Genomic DNA, 21,990 nt, shown 5'->3' on the forward strand with positions numbered 1-21,990 from the left:
GATAGGAATAAAATAGTGGAGTGGGTTCGAATATTTATTACTTACATTCAGAATTTGTCAAATACATGCTTGCACAGAATTAATGTAAGTATTTTCTATGCTAAAGGTATGAGCAATCTATACTGTAAATAATGAATGATGACTCTTTTAGAGAACTCATTTCCAGTTCTGTGAGATAGATACTATTGATTAATCACTAGATTTTTCTGTCCATTGACTGAAAATGGGTAGTAAATCTAGTCCATATGGAGTAAGGAGGACATACTTGGCAAATAAAATAAGGCAAGTAGATAGATCCAAAGCAAGTCTTCAGAACTGTCAGATGCCATTTTCAAAGCACTTGCATCTCCACAGCAATATATATGCTGGGTATATTTTCAACAAAGGATGCTAATGGTTGTTGTTATGACTGTTGTCAGCTACCTTTGGATTGTTAGATTTTTATACAGTTGTGAAGACTCTTTATCCAGAGTTTTTTTTCCCACATGTTCTAAAAGTATATTTTAGTAAGTTTAGGGCGGCACAGTGGCGCAGTGGTTAGCACCGCAGCCTCACAGCTCCAGCAACCCGGGTCCAATTCTGGGTACTGCCTGTGTGGAGTTTGCAAGTTCTCCCTGTGTCTGCGTGGGTTTCCTCCGGGTGCTCTGGTTTCCTCCCACAAGCCAAAGACTTGCAGGTTGACAGGTAAATTGGCCATTAGCAATTGCCCCTAGTATAGGTAGGTGGTAGGGAAATATAGGGACAGGGTGGGGATGTGGTAGGAATATGGAATTAGTGTAGGATTAGTATAAATGGGTGGTTGATGGTCGGCACAGACTCGGTGGACCGAAGGTCCTGTTTCAGTGCTGTATCTCTAAACTAAACTAAACTATATATTTCCCTCCGACCTTCTGACATAATTAATCCCTCAAATGAACTTTAATAAGGTTGATCTAATACCTCATTAGCATTATCTATTCATGCTCGAACCATCTTCTATAATAACAGGCTACCTTTTACTGTGCACCTTGCTTACAGAAAGCAGTCTGAGAGTAATTAAGTACACTTTGCATGCCACTACACATCTATGGTGTGTCTGCCTCCACATTCATATTATAGCAACAACTTACATGTATATAGCAGACCTCACATAATCACAAAACTTAACAGCACTTTGCAAGGGTGAGAGGTGAACACTGAGCAGGAAGTGAAGGAATTAAGGGAGAGACCAATAACATGTTCAAAGAAGTAGGCTGTTAGAAGGCCTATGAAGATGGGGAAAGAGTTAGCAATGCAAAGTGATTATGGGAGCTAAGTCCAGAGGGCCCCGTGGGTGAAAGAGTAGCCCCCAACGAGGAGGTGGCAGGAGTGGGGAACAAGTAGCTGCCAGAGGCAGAGGAACGGAGAGTGCAGGTTAAAATATGAAGCTGGAAATAATTTCTTAAATAGGATGGAGATCACCCTTGCTATTATAAACTATAAACAATAAACAAGTTCAAGCTTGGTATCACTACCCCTTGATTTATGTAAGTTTCTATCCGACTCTTTTCAGCCTTGTGGTGTTCTATTTTTGGACCTTTGGCCCTCCATACAAGTTTCTCAATGTTACATTTGTCCACCAACTGACTGCTCAACAAACTCTATAATATACAGAGCATTTCAAACACTCAATGTCAAAATGTCTAGAATTATCTTTTGATGGGTAATAAGACACATCGCTCATAATTTTCATCCCGAGGTGGAGTTGGGTTTGGAGGCAGGAATGCCAGCAATTTTTCGCTACTGGCCAGCATGCCAGAATGTCATGTTCCCATCTCAGGCTTATTTTCAGGGAGGTGGCTTCTGGGATATGATGTCGAACCGCCCCCCCAGCAGTGGGTAGCCAATTGGGTCAAATAAAGTGCCAATCGAGGGCACTCTTCATACGCACAACCACCCCCACCCCCCCCCCCCGACAACTCCCCACCCCACCCCCCAATATGTCTGGAGCCAGAAGATGGAATGGTGGAAGTCTCCCTGCAGCAGGCTGAGGGGGCTAGAGGTCCCCAGCATGGATCCACTGGGCTATGAGGGACACAGCTGCTGTCAAACACCATCATGTGGAGGGGTTTCCCCTCCGCAATGATGGCCTGGCAGCTGTGGCCACAGTATTTTTTGAACCACTTACAAGTCTTCAGAGGGTGCCTCCATCTTGAGGCACCCACATGGTCTCCCACCTACAGCTGCCTCTCACCTCTCAGCTGCCCAGAGCCTTGGACACTCCCATTGGCCCCCCTGGCTGCGAAGCCCACCTGCTGCCCTGATTTGGACGGGGTTCCCGGAGGCTGCCGCTTAATTGGCCACCCCCTCAAAATTCTCCTCCAGGGTCCCGCCACGGCCACTTCCAGGTTCCTGACCTGGAATTCAGCCTGGTGTCAGGGACGGGAACCTGGAACTAAAGTCCCATTGCATCAGATGTTGGCAATCCTATGCACACAAAGAAGGGACATCAAGAATCATTGAGAATTCTACTTTATTCCATAGAATCGGAGAAGATGTAGCACAGAAGGAGGCCATTTAGCCTACTGTACCCCTTCTGGCTCTTTGGTAGAGCTATCAAATTAATCCCACATTCCCATTCTTCATTCTTTCTCTGAAACCCCTTGCACCCATCAGCCCTCTCTCCTTTTAAAACACAAAATTGGGGGAGGGGGTGAAATTTCTCACTGTTTCAGCACATTAGTGGTGTCAAATGGGGAAGGAAATCGGGCAGAATCGTTTCCCTCCATGAAATCACCGCTACCTTCTTTGCTTGTGCTCTTTGGTCCTTTCTGTGATCCACCCACTGAGTCCCTGGTGACTTCATTTCAATATATGTTAATGAGGGCCCATGACACTGCAACTTCCAAATCCCTGCCTTGCAGTGCACTCACAGTAATTTCGACAGGGGGTTCTGGGCCTGAAGATACTGCAAAGTTTGACAAGTGATTTCTGCAGCTGGCGAACACTCTTCTATATGTCTCTTATGTCCTTCTTCTTTTATGTCTTGGCATTCTGGCTATGCAGGCCTGAACATGCTTCTCACTGCCTTTGGCAGGATCAGACAGCCAGCAGATTTGCAGCCCCTACCCACCATTAAGGAGAAGCACAGGATGGCTATGAACTTGCCAACAATTTAAACAAACTTTAAAAGTAATTTAATGTGAGTAAGATGAACAATCTAAGGGGTTCATTTATTGACACTTATTTTCCATGTTCTGAGTGGGCGTGCGCACCATTCAAGGCCCATATCAGGGGCGCACCTACCCCAAAATGTCAAAAATTGCAATGGACTATGCTGGTTCTGGTAGGGGCGGGGAGTGGTGTGTGAGGAGAAGGTAATGGGACTCTCGAGACAGAGGATAAAGGTGCCCATTTTTTTTTATATTGTCAGGGTTCTAGGCTAAATCCTAGATCTGGATTCACGGGTCACAGATTTTGTATACTAGCTCCCGATGTCCCCGCAGGCTGGGGAAGTGGGAATGTCTCAGCCACACCCCCTTTCTATGCCACTGACCTTGTTTAGAGTGAGTGGAGGTTATGCCCTTTCGGAGGCCCTGCAGAAATTTCTGGGGGAGACCCCCCACATCTTCTGTGTGGATATTACCAGGCAACAGCAAATTGATACAACAGCAAAATAGAATTGCGATTTTGAGAGAAAATATACAGGTTATACATGCTTGACTGTGTGTGTCTTACTATGGTGAACTGTTAAATATAAAGGATCCCAGAAGAGTTTGGAGCACTGCTATTGCTTTTTTTATTGGGTAAAGGAAGTGCACATTTGCAGAATGGGAGCAATCCTTCTAGTATTTCCTTCCTGTCCCAGTTTCTTTGGTACTGTTCTTTCTCTATAAAAATTACAACATGATAAACCATCCAATTATATTCCTTCACAATAGATTGTTTTTAAAATTTGATTCCACTTTACTCTTGTCACTTTCAGGAAGCTTCCATGATCAAGCGTTAACAAGATATTGGCAAAACAATATGGGGATCACCATACAGATGTATCAAAGTGAACTTCCGCATGAAAACCTCAGAATGGAAGCTGCTTAACCAGATCTGCAGGAACCAGCCTTTGATGCAGATACCCTTCTGAGAGATTCTGAAATGATACCAAACATAAAATACTCAGTTGTATTACAATTGTGTGTGCCCCAACCACTGGAAACAGACGAGAAAAAGGGCATGGAACCAGATGGTTGGCATCCTTCCATCTATGAAAGATGATGGACACGCAGCAAACAATCCATTTAGGTGGGGTGACTTCTCTTGGTGCACCTTTGTTGATGGCTGTGAAGGCCAATTCTTGCGAGGCAGGTTCTGCCACAAGTGCTGCACGTGAAGCTGCCAAGTGACGCCATGCGTTGTTGTTTTTGTCATTGATGCCTGTTGCCAAGTTGCTATAGCCACTATTTGTCATGGTAGTGCACACCAGTCCACAGGATGTGTTGCCATTTCCCCCTTTCCCCAACGAGTGACTCCCAACTGCGATAGTCAATATTTAGGGCCTTCATGTCACACCTGCAAGCATCCTTGAAGGGGAGCTTTGGGTGCCCCACTGGCTGTCTGGTCCCGGCTACCTCACCATACAGCAGGTCCTTGGGTATGTGACCAACTTCCATCCTGCGGACGTGTCCGATCCACCGAAGCCGCCTCTGTTTGATTGGTGCCAACACGCTGGGATGCTCTGCCTTTGAGAGAACTGCTACATTTGTGATTTTGTCCTGCCAGGATATACCCATAATGCACCACAGACAGCGAAGATAGAAATTATTGAGCTTCTTTTCCTGGTAGCTGTAAGTCATTCATCTTTCACAGCCATACAGCAAGGTGCTGAGAACACAGGCTTAGAAACCATCAACTTGGTGCTGAGGGTCAGCTTGGTGTTATCCCATACCTGTTTTGCAAGTTGGCCAAAGGTGGTAGCTGCTTTCCCTATGTGTATATCAAGCTTTGCATCAAGGGACAGATTGTTTGTCGCTGTGGATCCAAGGTAGCAGAATTTGCTAACCACTTCCAGTGGGGTGTTATTTAGTGTGATCAGGGGCGGAGATGCAACACCTTGTCCCATGACAATGGTTTTCTTGATGATTATAGTCAGGGAGAACAAGTTACAGGTACGGGAGTGGCTGTCCATGAGTCTTTGTAGCTGAATTTCCGTGTGAGCAACTAACGCAGCATCATCAGTGTAGGGGAGTTCTCTGATCAGGACCTAATGTGTTTTTGTCTTCACTTTCAGACTTGATAGATTGTAGAGCTTGCTGTCTGACCTAGTGTGCAAGTAGACTCCTTCCATATCTGCAGGGAAAGCAAAGGTCAGGAGCATGGAGAAGATGCCAAACAGAGTGGGGGCTAGGACACAATCCTGTTTTACTCCATTCTTCACTCTGAAACTTTTGGAACTGGAGCCATCAAACTGTACAGTGCAGTGTATGTTGTCTTGGAAGGAGTGGGTGTTTGTGCAGTATCTCCCTGTTCTTTGCACAGCTGTCTTGGCTACTTTCAGATCATGCAGTGTCTTAGCTGTTGGGTTTATGTTTTGCATCATGTAGGCTTTGCTCTTTGCATCAAAAAAGGTAATGTAATCATCCCTCTCACAGAGCATATGCAAACTGTGCTACCATAAATTCTATAACCACCCATTTAATTTCTTGATTCAAGATAGTCAAAGGTAATCAAGCCATCTCCGGAATATTCATTAATCTTGACACATATTTTTCAGGCACTAAACTGTCTCCTAAGTCTCAATATGGTGAGCAGGTAGCAGATGCTTATTACAAGCCAGAAGTGTGCCTCCTGTCATATTGGTAAGGGCCAAAAGAAAATCAGCATGCAGTGACTATGCTTGAAACAGGTGTTCGTCCCTTTGCGTATGCAAATAAGGGACCTAATGCCAGTATGAAGCCCCCCCACTGCAGGATTGGTTTGCCCTGTGACATGCCAGGGCAGGCTGCATTCAGGATTGTAACCCCAGCCATCGATCAACACCGCCTGCCACCACCACCCCCACACCCCCTGCCACCAAATCCCCTAATCACCCCGGCCCAATTTCTGAATGCACCACCACCCCCATCCCCCAACATGCCCAAAGCAGCCAGGAAATCAGCAGGTGGTGGTTGCCTAACTGCTAGTAAAATTGGGCGGCAAGAGTCCATTGCTGAGATCCGGGGGATAGTCTTTAGCACAAAATAAATGTTCTGGGAGGTGTATGCCAGTTAGGGTGGTGGGAGAAATACCATGACAAGAGAAGCCCAAAGTTTTCTTGAGGGTCTTGGAATAGCATTCCTGTTCCTCTTAGGCCTCAAATAAATTAGAAACATTGAAACAAGACTCAATTTCCTTTAATCTCGGGTCCTGGCTGCTGTTGTCGGCAGGTTTTGCCTGGCAGGGAAGGCACCACTGCTCAAGCCTCAGGTTAAATTGGTAAATCAAGCCCCATTTATGTCATCGGAGCCCAATCTACATATTTAAAAAGGCCCATGCCACCTGGGGAAAGTGTCCATGACGCCTGCAATTTAAAACTACAATTGACCAAATCCAAGTATGAAAGGTATGGTTAATTCCCCTGCTCCATTTTAATGCCCCCCAGCTTCATTTCTGCCAAGTGGGAGGAATTAAAATCATGCCCACCGTCCTTCACTCAAGGCATTCACCCATGAAACCATCTCCCCACCCCCTTTCATTGAATTCCCATCTTTCCTTCTCATCACATGCTTTCCTGTATGCAGGTAATATTTCCTGTAAATAGTGGAATTCCCTTATATATCGGAGCAGAAGATAACTTTGCTCCTCTTTATTGTGGAGTCTGAACTGTGACCTAATTTTTTTCCCCCACTGTCACACGTCTGTTTTTTTCTCCAGGAGGCCCATTGATGAATTTTGATGAATGATGACATTCTGCATGCAGCGGAATTACTTCGACTGTTAACTGCCATGACACAGTGTGTCCCTTGACCATCAATTGTCAGTAATAAAAAAAGACCTTCGTTTCTTATAACGGCCTGGAACACAGCTTAGTTCACAAGAGGCAAAAATTCTCCTGATCACTCTTTGCACAGTTTATTCCAGCTGTATCTATGAGAGAAAATGGAATGATAAGCCTTTGATGTTTCGGGTTCATTTCTTTTTAATTCAATGAAAGTGCAGTCTGCTGGGAGAGACGGAAAATGGAGACAGATCTAAAAATGATATTGATAGATATAAGTTTGAGAGATAGGTATGAACTGACATTTTTACAGCATTCATTATTCTTGTGCTCTCAGTAATATATAGCAAGTAATACCATCAATGTCATCATTAGCTAATGCTTATAATGATGTTAGCAGTAGCTGAGAAGAAAGAGTTAATATTACTGATTTATTAAAACAGAAAAATGAGGCATTCTACATACAAACCTATCCAAATCAGTATAACTTACAAAATTGTTAAAGCATTCCTGCTGTTGTTCATTATCAATAAGGAAACCACTAGTGACAATGAGAAAATATGGAGAAAGTGCTATTCTGGATTCTATGAGCTGGATTTTCCTCATCCCGCCCCATTTCCTGAGTTGAGGGTCATTACATATTGATGGTGGCTCACAGAAGAGTGAAGGTGGTGCTGCAGCTCACGAAAAGGCAGAAGGCCACATTAAAAGGGCCGCAGGGCCTTGTACACTAGATTGGGATGCTAAGCGAAGGCCTCTGAAGAATGAAGCCTTCAGCAGGTGAACAATTGGCGGGGAAAGGCCCCTACTAGGCCCTATCCCTCGATTTACTGCATTTGGAGTTATTGCCCGGGCTGTTCATCATTGTTGCCATGGCAGTCCTGGGCAGACAGGAGGTTAATGCCCCTGCTGGCATTTGCATGTGGCAGGTGGGGAAGGGGGGAAATTCAGGCCAGGGAAATCAGGCTTTGAAGCCACGCCTCATTGCCCAATTTTCTCCCCTATTCCGCTGCTGGCCTGTCTGATTTGGAGAGGGTAGTGGAGGAAAAGTCAACTCTCTGTGTAGCAAGACCATAAACATCACATTATGAATGGATTTACTATGTTCCTATATTTAGTAACCACAGCAATTATTCCTTCCACCTCAGGAAAAAGAAAATTTGTTCAAATGACGCTGCGCTCAACAAGTTTTGTTGTTATTAATTGAAGTATCAGTGCAGATGTATTGTGGAATCAAATTCCTGCTTTTTAAAAAAATATAGACACCCCTTAGGCCAGGTTGCAGGAGGATAGGAGGCAATAGGCATATATCACTGGTTTATCAGCCTAGGGAGGGTGCAATTTTAACTTGCTGTACCCAGTGTAAACGTGGAGCTATAAGTCATGGCTACAGAAAAATCAGGACTTGGAATTGCACAGTATAACATATATAGAAAAGAGAAAGGGTAAAAGGGGAGGTGGAGTAGCTGTACTTATTAGGGATAACATAATGGCAGTAGTAAAAAGGGACGCAGCTAACAGCAAGACCAAAATAGAATCCATGTGGATAGAGATAATAGAAAATGAAGGATCAATCACATTAATAGGTGTAGACTGCAGACCACCTAATGGTGGAAGGGAGGAGGAAGAAATATGCAGACAAATTAGGGAGTTGAGTAAAAAAAAAAGAATAATCATGGGGGAATTACAACTATGCTGACATTAATTGGACAGAAGAGGTAGGTAAAGGGGATAAGGGAATGGAGTTCCTACAATGCGTATAGGACTCTTTTCTAACCAAATATGTAAAAAACCCAACAAGGGAAGATTTGCTATTGGATCTAGTAATGGGGAATGAATCAGAGTAGATAAGAGAATAAAAAGAAGAACGTCGAGGCAATAGTGATCATAATATATACTTTAAGATGATGATAGAGAAGGATATAAGTCTGATGAAAACCTGGTTAATAGAATGGAGAAAAGCTGATTTTTGGAGCTTGTGAATAGAACTTGGGAAAATAAGATGGCAAACAATGATGTAGAACAACAATGGGAAACATTTAAAATGGTGTTCCACTATAAGAAAAGAACTAACTGAACGCTGGTAAGACTGCATGGATGAGTAAAGACATAGGGGAACAATTGAGGGTTAGTAAAGAGGCATACATTAAGTACATAGACAGCAGAGGAGTACATGATACGAGAGAACATGAAGAGATTAGAAGAGAAGTCATAAAAATTAGCAAGGCAAAGAGGAACTATGAAATTAAACTATCAAGGAATATAAAACAATATAGTAAAATATTTTACAGGCGCATCAATAAAAAAGGATTGGAGTTGGACTGTTAAGAGATAGACAGGATAATACCACAGGTAATGATAGAGAGAAATATTAAATAATTATTTTGCTTCAGTGTTTATTAGGGATATAGAACAGGTAGACATGATATTTATTGATGAGATGAGCAATGTGATAAGTGCATTTCAAATAAAAAAAGGGATGCATTGAATAAATTAATCAAACTCAAAGAGGATAAAACCCCTGGTCCGGATGGATTGCATCCACGTAATTTAAAATAATCTAGGAAAGAGATAGCAGAGGCATTACTACACATATTTAATAATTCATTAGAATAAGGTGTAGTGCCAGAAGATTGGCAGATAGCTAATGTAATTCCTATATTTAAGAAGGTAGCAGAACATGCTCAGGGAATTTCTGGCTAGTCAGCTTAACATCAATGGTAGGAAAAATAATAAAATTCCTACTAAAGGAGAGAATTGAAGAACATCTAGCAAAGAAAAATATAATAATGAATAGTCAGCATAGATTACAAAAGGAAAAATGTTGATTGATCAACCTTATTGAATTTTTTGAGGAGGTAAAAGACAGAGTAGACAAAGGTACTGCGGTAGATGTATTTTATCTGGATTTCAAAAAGGCCTTTGATAAGATGCCCCATAATAGACTAATGAATAAGGTCAGAGAATGTGGAGTCAGCAGACAAATGGCAGAATGGATTGCTAGCTAGCTTCAAGACACAAAGCAGAGAGTGGGATTAAAGGGTAGTTATTCAGAGTGGCAGAATGTGGGAAGTGATTTTCTACAAAGAGTAGTGCTGGGACCACTGCTGTTCACAATTTACATTAACGACCTGGACTTTTGAATCTGAAACACATTTTCTAAATTTGCGGATGATAACAAACTGAGGAGGACTACAACAAACTCCAGGAGGACATTAATAAACTTGCAGAATGGACAAATAATCAGCAAATGCAGATCAACACGGATCAATGTGAAATAGCATATTTTGGTAGGAAGAATAGGAAACTCACTTATTACTTGGAAGGTAAAATTGTGGTGGAAAGAGAAACAAAGGGATCTTGGAGTACAAATACATCAACCACTAAAGGTTGTTCCTTAAGTTAGCAAGGTCATAAAAAAAGCAAACTAAACACTATGTTTTATTTCAAGAGGGATAGAATTGAAGAGTAGGGAGGTTATGCTAAATCTGTGTCGTACCTTGGTTGGACCACACTTGGGCTGGGACTTTATGAGTGTCGCGTCATTCCCAAAGGCGGGACTGGAAGTTGGCATAACTCCCGCTTCTACCATATTTCCCGTTTCACATGCAATTTTATATGCAAATGAATCATGCGGCGACGGGCACAGGAGACATGTGGGATCGTGTGGCAGGGTGGTTTTTCATTGGTGGAACTCATTGTTACTGGCCCAAGCACCATGATCACAGATATAAAACATGCTATGCTTGCAGCCTCAAGAATTATCAGTTTTCCTTTCATATAAGTATCTTCAGATTAACCTAATTTGAAGCTTTCACTTAATTCCAAATGTTTTTGCCTCCCTTATTTTGTGATAGTCACCACCAACTTCACATCATTTGTTTTCCCTGCAGCAAAAATGAGTCAGATGTCAGCCAGTACCCTGAATTCTCCCCACAGGTCCCCAGTGTTGACAGCACTCATCCCTCCCTTTAGGCACTTGTCAAATATCTTCACACTGTAATGCTATAATACACCCATCACCCCTGCAGCTGATAAAATGCAGCTTCATTATCAACAGCAACCATTCCACACCCTGGACACTCCACTCCACCTTCCCCTGCTCCTCCAATCACCCGATCAACCCCACCCTTCCCTACCTGAGTAGCCTGCCCTGATCCTCCATGTAGCAGCACACTCCTCCACCCCACCCACCCCCCCCAACACGCCTGCACCGCCATCCCCTGAGAAGACTCACCCTTGCTGGTGCCGAGCCTGAACAGAAACATCCATTCCAAATGCTGGCATTAGTTTGGCTGAAGTTTTGAGTTAAAGAAAGGACAGCACAGATCTGAGACTCAACTGCACAAGTCGGCCTGCTGCACACCACAGTAAAACAATCGTGAACCAGGTGGCATGGCAATAGTGCTAGCCGTTCACTTAATCTGGAAGATAGGCCTGAATTGTAACTTTGCGAAGGGTAATGAGTATTCATGTTATTTAAATGAATGCCAAGCTGCCACCTGCCACTCTGCTGGGAGATCCCCATAATGCCGCAAACACGCCACCAACTTAATTTCTCTAACATATTCCACGGTGGGAAATGCAAGAAAACATCTTCTGCCTAATTATATCACCCCACATGCCTCAAAATCCACTCTGGCACAACCCATAAAATTCCACCTTTAGAGTACTGTATGGAGTTCTGGTGGCAATATTATAGAAAAGATATGGAGGCACTGGAAAGGGTGCAGAGATGATTTCCAAAGATGGTACCAGAAATGCATGGGAATACATAAAAGAAAGGATTGAAAGGCTGTGTCTCTTTACTCTTGAAAAAAGAAGGCTGAGGGGTAACTTAACAAAGGTCTTTAAAACTTTGGAAGGTTTTGATAAATTGATACAGAAGGAATGTTTCCTCATGTGGGGAAGAGCATTATGAGAGCCATCAATATAAGATAGTCACCAAGAAATCCTATAGGGAATTCAGAAGAAACTTCTTTACCCAAAGAGTGGTGAGAATGTGGAACTCACTACCACATGGGGAGTGGCTGAAATGAATAGTATAGGCGCATTTAAAGGGAAGCTAGACAAGCATGTGAGGGAGAAGGGAATGGAGGGTTATGATAATAGACTTAGATGAAGAAAGATGGGAGGAGGTTCGAGTGGAGCATAACTGTTGGCATGGACTGGTTGGGCCGAATGGCCTGTTTCTGTGCCGTATATTTAATATAATACTATGTAGTTGCCTCACAATTGCTGACCTTACTGGCCTGGGTTAATCTGCCTATTCACCCACTGCTATCCCATGGAGGCTCCTGAGAAGGAAAGCTCAGGTGACCGATTTCCACTGTGAAACTCGTCATTCAACATGAGAAATAGGAGCAGGAATAGGGCCTACTCCTGCTCTCAATTCATATTTTCGTATATGGCCCCTCAAGCCTGCTTTACCATTCAATAAAATCATGGCTGATCATCTACATCAACTCCACTTTTGTGCTCTATCTTCATATTCCTTGATTCCCTTAGTGCCCAAAAACCTATTGATCCCAGTCTTGAATATGCTCAATGGCCGAGCATCCATAGCCTTCTCATGTAGAGAATTCCAAAGATTCACAGCACTGAGTGAAGAAACTTCTCCTCATCTCAGTCGAGTTTGAGGACATTGGCAATGGATGGGTGGAAGTTCCACTTGACCCCAGCTCCAGTCACTCTGCCCCTAAAAGCCTTACAAAGAGTTTCAGGAAAAGAAAGATTTATATAGCACCTTTTACAATCACAGGATGTCCCAAAATGCTCTACAGCTAATGAAGTTCTTTTGAAGTGTGGCGCTCACATAAAGTGCAGTGATTGAAACTATAAGAGCTCAACCTGAAGAATTATAAAAATAGACTTTTCTTTTTAAAAAAGTGGACAATGTGCTTAAAAAAAGGTCAACGGTCCAAAGACTTTGCCTTTTTATATTCAAACTGTCTAGCAAGGACAAAAGAATACATTCAAAGCGAAGAGGTTTCAATTACACCCATCCTGAATGGCATTTTTGAATTGAATGGGTTCTTCTGAAACAAAGAAGGTGTGAAGTAGCCACATCCTAGGCCATTATCAGTTACCACAGGGAGGAAAATCTCTGTCTCCCAACAGAGGCGAGTTGTGAGAAACATTTATCTTTAAAGGTAGCTTTCTGAAGAGAGAGAGAGAGAGACCTAGGAAAATACATCACCAAAACTTGTCTAGCTGAGAGCTGGGAGAAAATCCAACAAGTCAGAAAGGAAGGCGCCATGCTGTGAATTCTACATTTCAACCTATGAAGCAGAGAATTGGAAGTGATCCTTTGTCTTCAAACTGAACTTTTAACCAACAGATACATCTACAAACACCTCAGGCCTGCAACTAAAGAGAACTTGACCTCCAAGAGAATTCAACTGGTTTACTTTGAAGCCTCCAAGAGAATTCAACTGGTTTACTTTGAAGCCTCCAAGAGAATTCAACTGGTTTACTTTGAAGCCTTAAACCCTACCTCGCTTCAAATCACTTACCCCTTTTCCTCTCTATCTGTCTCTTCTTGTGTGTGTGTGTGTGTGTGTGTGTGTGTGTGTGTGTGTGTGTGTGCAAGTGAATGCATGAGTGGGTACAGTTGTGTACAGTTTGGGGTAAGGCAAATTGCTTATTAAATAATCAATCTTCTGTTTTAAACCCAAAAGAAAACCTGTCACTGTCTGTTTATTTGACAAATAAAATATAAAAGGGTTAAAACCCTAATAACAAAAGCACTTGCTGTGGCCAGGAGGGAGTTGAACAGTGGGAATGACCCAAACCCCTTGCCAGGTGGCCATAACAGAAGTCACCGTTATAATGTAGGATCCAGATGTGTAATGCCAACTGGTACACCTTGCATACCATCTTAGTGAATATTCTCAACTTGATTATTGTTAAAAATCAAATAAATAGATACAGGAGTATATGCATAAATAAACGCCAATCATTTATGATTTTCATGGAATAATGGAGTTGTGGTATTCAATCTCCAAGGCACCAGCAAAATTCTCAGAATGCCACTCGATAAAAATGAAATTTGAGTTTCTCTGTCACTGCAGGTCAGGGACATTGATGTTTTCCACTATGTGGCATAAACACTCCCTAATGAGACATTAAACAGTGACCCTACCAATCTGCTCAGCTGCACGTAAAACAAATCCCATGACACTTTTTTAGGAGCAGAGGTGTTCTCCTTGGTGTCCTGGCTCACATTCATCTTTCAGTCAGCAGCACGAAAACAGCTTATCAAGTCATTCATCACATTACGTTTTGTGGGACTTTGCTGTGAACATGTTAGCTGCCTACATTACAATAGTGACTACACTTCATTGGCTGTGAAGCACTTTGGGAATGCTGAGGATTTGGAAGGTGCCATATAAATGCTCTTTCTTTCTTCCAGCTTCCACGTGCAAGAGCTTGGCAGGACAGAATTGCTAATTGAGAATTTGGTCACAAATTGCTCATCATTTCCTGTCCATTAATGTTAGTGAATATAAAACGGCGAGCAGCTTATGACTAAATCTGTGATAAGCACTTCCTCTCTGCCAGGCTTTTATGCCAAGTGCTGAAAAGTTACACAAAAATGTACACTTGACCTTGTTTTGCTTTAAGTTAAAAATAAAACCTCATGGTTACCAAGGTAATTGGCTCATAATAGGCCCAAAGAAACAGCTATCAAGATCAGGGAAATGTTAGGACTGAGATTTATACCATCAAAAAATCAGCTCACAAACTCACTTACATACAAAAGGGGTGGAACTTCTGCAAAGGTTCTCCCAATTGTGTATCATAACTTCAGAGGGAGTGACAGTGTAAAGATCATTGATGCCATTTCTCAGGGGTTTTCTCCAAACTTCTGCTGAAATGACAGCAGGTGAGTGGGATCAACTGCCCATCCCTGCCCCGTGTTGAAGTTCTACCCCAAAAAGTTTGGTTTATTTCTTAAGAGTGAGGTGCAATAAAATAGATAACATTTCTGAAGCGGAATGAAGGAGGCTTGTGCCAAATGAATGACACTTAGAGGTGCAGAATGCAGAAATGGCCAACCACCATCTCAATAATAGCTTACTGTTGTGTTTGACTTATAAAATAATATTTTATAATGGTAATGATGGTAAAACTGTCAGTATTTGTCATCATTACTCCGCTGAAACTAACAGCAACTTAGAAGTCTACACATGCACAGAATAATGCAGAAATCCAGACATTGCTACGCTTCTCCAGTGGGTGCATTTTGAGGTCCTCCCAGACTGCAATCCCGAAGCAGTCAGTGAATTGGCAGAAACTTCTACTTTTACACTATTATTCTCACTGTAAAAACCCTAGACCTTGTTGAATGAGGTGTAACTGGGTTTTTAACAGCGTACTAAGTTCATAATTACTGCTAAAGAGCTTCAATGACCCAAAGAGGCTAATGTTATTTTAATGGAATGTTAAATTTCTCCATTATTAGAAAAAAAATCCACATATTTTTTTAAATAATTTTTTTCAAGTTACTTTTGCTTCATTTTAGCTTCTATAATAATCTAACCATAATCATTTATTTCGCTATTTAAAAATTTGAAATTAAAAAATGTAGAGATTTGGTGCTTTCAACTTCCTGGTTTGCTGTGTGTGAATACTTCAATGTGCTTGACTGCTTCCACTGGTTGCTGACATCACTGTGGTTGGACGCCAAAACATCCCCTTGACTTGGTGCCAGATTTAAAGTGCTATCGGGAAAGGGGAAAACCGTGCAACAGAGATCGCTCATATGGGCAGCTTTCTTCATGATCAGCAGTGAGACCTTTGAGCAGTGAGCTAGCCCCTTTGAGAAAGAAAATCTGTGGTTGGTTGCAATGAAGAATACCCATCGGGTTTAATTAACATTGTGACACTGCACAGCCCAGAACTATATAACAGTAATACAAATGAAGGATTGCCATTACGTTTCTGTACGAATATAGAATATGCTCAGTTTTGCAAAAAGTGTACTATTTTGAGCAATATGAGCAAGTTGTACTCCTTTTTCAGATTACAAATCTCCAACCATTTTTTTCTCATTTCACCTAGAAAACAGATGTAAAATCAGATACTTTTTTTTTGTATAAAGCTTATTATTTTCGACTGTAAACAGGTCGGGAGTTTTTGCTCCGGTTTTTTTCAACGCAATTCCCCTGATAGCGACGTTACCTGCACAAAGGATTGCAAAATTTTAAGCGCAAATTGCATTCAGCGCACCTTGAGTTTCTGCGATGTTTTGCACTAGTTTTCAAAACATTGCACTCAAGGCAGGCTCTGTCCACAAAACTGGCTACACCCCTGGGTGAATTAATCACCATTGAGAGTTTCCACGAATTGCGCTTATTTGCAGGTCTTTGGGGAGGCTTCAAAAATTAAGCTGAATCTTTTGGGCACAAGAAAACTAGTAGGTATGTTTTGAAAGGTTTTGGTTGAACTTATTTTAAAAATTTACTAAGGAACTGACTACTGTACGTCAGTCTAACTAGAAAATAGTTTTGCATATATTTTTAAAGTTATTTTCGGTCATTTAAAATTAGATTATTCACTAGTGGTGGATTTCTTTTGTTCTTTTGGGCCTCCTTATCTCGAGAGACAATGGATACGCGCCTGGAGGTGGTCAGTGGTTTGTGAAGCAGCGCCTGGAGTGGCTATAAAGGCCAATTCTGGAGTGACAGGCTCTTCCACAGGTGCTGCAGAGAAATTGACACTGTGATTTAAAATGCTTTTGTGATAAATGCATTTTCAGCTATATTAATCAAATTTTACTAAGTTACCACTCTTAAGTATATCCAGGAATACTTATTAAAGTCGTTTTAGTTAACGCCACTGGTAAATTTTTAAAAATGTATTAAGATGCTGCCTGATTGTGCTAGTTCATGCCAGATTCTGCACCCAGCCAAATGCAAATATGTTTCAGCAGAAATTTGGGGGAAAAACACTTTTCAGAACTGGAGCAATTTTGGGTGCAATTTGCATTGGAATTGAGCTCAAAGTGGAAACTCTGCCTCATACTATATAAACAGCAAATGCAAGAAATACTCAGCTGCTCAGGCAGTACCTGTGGAGAGAGAAACAGAGGGCTGAAATTAAACTCCCAAAAACAGGTGGATTGGGGTCAGGTCAGAGGTTAAAATTCAAAAAATCTTTAACAGGAAGCAAACCTGCCTCGAACCTACTCACTTCTGGCTTTAACAGAGGTAGGAGAAGGGGCAGTAACCAATCAGCTTGCAGGAGGTGTGTTGGCCATTTAAATATTTTAATGAGGCTGGTTGCCTTAATTTTAACATTTTTAATCATAGGTGGCCAGATTTCTCTGGCCTCTGGAAATCTGGCAGGTGAAAGAAGAGGTGGCGAGAAGGGCTGAACCCATTGAGATAAGTGCCTTTACTGCACTGCTTGTGGGATAGGAGGAGCATGAGTGTTTCCTCCAGATGTAACAAGCTACTCAGTAAATCCCTGCCCCACCATCGCAACCCCCTCATGACCACCATCTCCTCCCCCTGACCATTATCAGACTTCCCAACCCCACACCATGACTACCATTGGACCTCCCAACCACCATATGAATCTCCCCCATGCAGCTGTGATCCGAGCCTCCCTACCCTGATAATTGGATCCCATACCCACAATGAGACTTACCTGCTCTAAGTCCAGCTCAGCTACAGTCTTGTGCTGTAGCATTTCCTGCCTGACATGCCTCCAATCTATTAATTAGGCAGGCTCTGTGTTGGAAATCTACAAAAAAATATTTAAGGACATCCTGCAGTTAAAATCTTCCCGACCTCCAAACAGTACCCCAGCACAAAACACGCCTTATAGTTAAAATCCAGGCCAGCGTTAATGTTTCAGGTTGATGGTCTTTATCAGAACTGGAAATGTTGCAGATGTAACAGGTTTTATGTAAGTACAGAGTCCGGGAAAGGGATGGGTGGGGAAGGGAGGAAAGAACAAAAGAGAAAGTCTGTGAAAGGATGGAAGGCATTTAATACCCTTTCCGAGTTGCAAAACTCCATTAATGGGTGGGCCTACCCCAGGCTCTGTTGAGCCTTGGCTAATGACTTCAACTGGCATTTATGTGTAGTTTCAAGTCAGGCCAGTCAGAGCGCACTTTGACTAAAGCCCAGTCGCAAGGGAGAAAACAGAATCGATTCCTTAATGTCACTCTACCAAAGGTCCACAGTGCAGAAGTGGAACCTTTTTGAAAATCTGTCACAAACCCCAAAACCTTTTGTTTCCAGGGTGGGTGATCCTAACTTTCTTTCAGGATATAACCAGCGCAGTATTGGACTGACGTTTGAAAACTGTCATATCTAAAGCCTCAGGTAGATAACGAATATCAACTGCATGGCGATTCGGTCGATCCATTATGTAACGTATCATAGCAATTCTACTGTGGCCCTTCATGTCTATTTCCCTGTCTGTCTAACACCTGGTAGGACTCATAACAGAACCACAAGCTGCTTGACTGTTTACCCTCAAAACTGGATAACACATTTATATTCAAGAACTGAAGTTTCCTGGTCCTCGACCTCTTTGCCTGCATGGTGAGTTACCAGATCCATCACTTTTGTTACTGAACTTAAACAACTTCATGCTGGAAATTGGATGATCTGCCATTTTCATAAGCAAGCAAATTTCTTAATGACTTTTCTCCCATTCTTTCTGATCCATTGTGTGCTACAGTAAACATTCAAACATGCCAATCTCATCGTACTAACCTAGAAAGACATGGTTCTCAGACACAATTTGCTTCATATAGTAATCCTACTGCTCAACTGTAAAGGTCTTCTTTCTTAACTGATACATCAAGTCATAAATGATATGTCATTTGAATCTGCCATCAATTCACTTGATAGTCTGGCTATTGCAGCAGGTTAATTTGTAGCAAAGCCAGTCTGAAAATGTAAATCCACATTCTGATAAGGTTACAAAGTGATGAATTCTAACCCCCAAAAATGCGTGGGTTGGGGTCAGGTAAAATGTTAAATCTTTAAAAATCTCAAACCCTTCCCCAACCCATCCACTTCCTGGTTTAACGGAGGGAGGACAAGGGATGTGCAGCCAACCTGCTCTCCAGAGACAGTGTGGTCCTTTAGATATTTTAATGAGGCTGGGTGCCTCAGATTTAACCTGCTTTGTAGGTTTATCCCTGGCTGGCCGGGTTTCCCAGAACGGGAGGCAGGACAGCTTCAGGGAGAATGTAAGTGCCTTTACACCGCTTGTGGTCCGGGAAGAGCAAAAGTGCTTCCTCCTAGCCAGCCCTCTTAGACTGAATCGGAACCTCCCCTCAGATCCTCCACCCCAATGTTGGAGAAACATCCAAGCTTGTTTGTGGAGAAGACACTGAGACTAGGATGCTTTGGTGGACACTGTTTATTTCTTGCCACAAAGCTTACTTCTCCACTCCCAACAACTCTTCTTTACATATACTTCTGAGTACAATTAACTAATCAACACCCAACACCTGTTCACCCTATTGCTTTCAACTATTTAACATCCACTAACAGAACTTATTTGACACTAACACCTGACAAACAGCCTGCCGAGGTCAGGGTTCAGACCGCCACACCCCCCTCCCCCCCATAACCCCCACCCCCACACCCCACCTCCTCGCCCACATCCCCTCTCCCCCGCCCACACCCCCTCACCCCATAAATCACCCACACTCCCTACCTGCAGCTGCAGCCTGCTCTGGAGTGCTCCCTGCCCAACTGGAAGCCTAGCCTGTCAATCAGACTGGCTTCTGGGCAGAGGTCCTGTTTTTAAAAAAAGACACATGCTGTGGAGTTAACACCTTACCTCTGCCCAGGCAGCCTGCCTCTGTTCAGATCGGGGCCATAGTCTCTATCATAAAAATTTACAACAGTAAATAGAAGGCGTTTTAATGCGTGGTGTCTTGAGCAAAACGTTATCCCTACCTCGTGTTACATTAATGTAACCTGAATTACTTACAGCATTTATTTAAGTTTTAGTTTAAAACCAGGATCCTTTGAATTTCATGTTGACTTTTGAAGTTCATCCGCAGATGATGTGTTTTGTGGAAGCTGTTGATTGATGCTTCTAAATGGGAACTTCATTTGAATTATAAACTTTTATGAAAAAAATCATACAGCCAATGCAGATCTCAGTTCCACTTATTGTACCAATCTATAGCCCAAGCTCAAATGGGCAAAATCCCCTTTGCTCACAGGATGTGTCTCTCTTCTTAAAGGATCATAATGCCATCCATCAATGCTGGAAAGAACATTTTCAACAACTCCTCAACCGTGAATCCACAGTGGCAGCTGATACTCTCCAGGCTATCTCCATGAGAGCTGCAAAAAGCAATCAAACAAATGAAAGACAACAAAGCCTGCAGCCCCAACGGTATTCCAGCTGAGGTCTTCAAAGCTGGTGGGCTTTTGCTCACATCAAGACTCTATGCACTCATCCTACTGATTTGGGAGGAAAAAGAACTCCGCCGCCCCCCTCCCAACTTCAGGAATGTGACAATTGTAACTATCTTCTAGAAGGGAGATAAATCATGCTGTGGAAACTATCGAGGTATTTCTCTCTTGTCCATAGCAGGGAAAATCATGACACGCATTCTCATGAATCGCCTCCTTTCTGTGGCTGAAGAAATCCTCCCAGAGACACAGTGTGGATTTAGACCTTCCAGAGGAATATCCAACATGGTCTTTGTTGCCCGACAAATCCAGGAAAAATGTCAAGAACAATACCAGGAACTCTTCATTGCATTCATCAAACTGACCAAAGCATTTGACTCAGTAAATCATGAGGCTCTGTGGATTTGGATGTCCAAGAAACTTCATCACAATCCTGCAATTGCTCCATGATTGTATGACTGCAACTGTCGTGACTGGGAGATCTGAAACAGACACCTTCAAAATCCAGACCGGGGTCAAGCAAAGCTGTGTGATAGTCCCCATACTATTTACAATCTACCTGATAGTGACTATTCACCTTGTCAAAGATCAGCTGCCCTCTGGTGTGAGTATTAAATCCAGCCTAGATGGAAAACTTTTTAACCTCAGTTGCCTCCGTGCCGAAACTAAACTGACCACCATAGACATACATGATCTACAGTTTGCAGGTGACTGCAGTGTTGTTGCCAACTCTGCACCAGATTTGCAAGCCACTCTCGATCTCTTCAATTCTGCAAACAAGAGACTCAGCCTGTCCTTGATTGTTGCCAAAACAAAACTCATATATCAACCCACACCTGGGCAGTCAAATATTCCACCTCCATATATTTTGAAGGAGAGACTTTGGAATATGTTGAGCACTTCCCATACCTTGGCAGCCACTTCTCTCAAAAGGCCACCATTGACAAGGAGATCCAACACCGGATAAGCTGTGCCAGCTCAACCTTCTATAAACTATGGCGGCGAGTGTTCGACAACAATGACCTCTGCAAGTCAAAAAAAGTCCTAGTGTACAGAGCAGTTCTCACCACACTCCTGTACTGCAGTGAGACTTGGACTGGGTATCAGCGACACATAAGAGCACTAGAGAAATTCCATCAGCGATGCCTTCACCTTTGGATTCAATGGGAGGACCATTGGAACAAACACTATTGTCCTTATTGTTTTGACCAAGTGAGAAAGGTGTCTAGGGGTCTGTTACTATCTTCACATGGTCTTATTGTAACAGGGTTTAATTTTAAACACACTGTGTTTTGAGCTCCCCTTTTTGTGAATCCTTGTTCACAGTTTTCCAATTATATGGCAAAGAAATGAGCACAAACAGGCTTTCTTTGGTTTAAAGAAGAAAAGTGAAATTTACTAAACTTACTTCAACTCTAACACGGTTCATGCCTACGGATATACGACACGCCCACACTAGCATACACATGCGATATACACATGCAGATAGGGACAGAAAACAGAAGAAAAGATAAAGTGGAACAGTTTGAGGCAATATCTTGTTACTGTGCTTCAAGCTCGCTGTAAGTCCTTGATTGAAGATATGGTTTTGCATTTCATTGGGGCCCAATATTCTCCTTAAACCTTTATCACGTAGGAGACTTTACTCTCCTTGAGTTT

At 42.5% G+C, this 21,990-nt stretch overlaps 1 long non-coding RNA gene across 1 annotated transcript in view; it reads left to right on the forward strand.

Annotated features, from left to right (window-relative positions):
- Positions 1 to 21,035, forward strand: part of LOC137371544 (uncharacterized) — a 74,520-nt gene extending 53,485 nt beyond the window's left edge. The window contains exons 2-4 of the long non-coding RNA XR_010975249.1: positions 3,944 to 4,799; positions 18,382 to 18,489; positions 20,157 to 21,035. This is a non-coding gene — a long non-coding RNA (uncharacterized lncRNA). The remainder of the gene's footprint in view (positions 1 to 3,943; positions 4,800 to 18,381; positions 18,490 to 20,156) is intronic.
- Positions 21,036 to 21,990: the final 955 nt, after the last annotated feature.

Source organism: Heterodontus francisci, chromosome 6, assembly GCF_036365525.1.
Source record: "Heterodontus francisci isolate sHetFra1 chromosome 6, sHetFra1.hap1, whole genome shotgun sequence".
NCBI lineage: Eukaryota > Metazoa > Chordata > Chondrichthyes > Heterodontiformes > Heterodontidae > Heterodontus > Heterodontus francisci.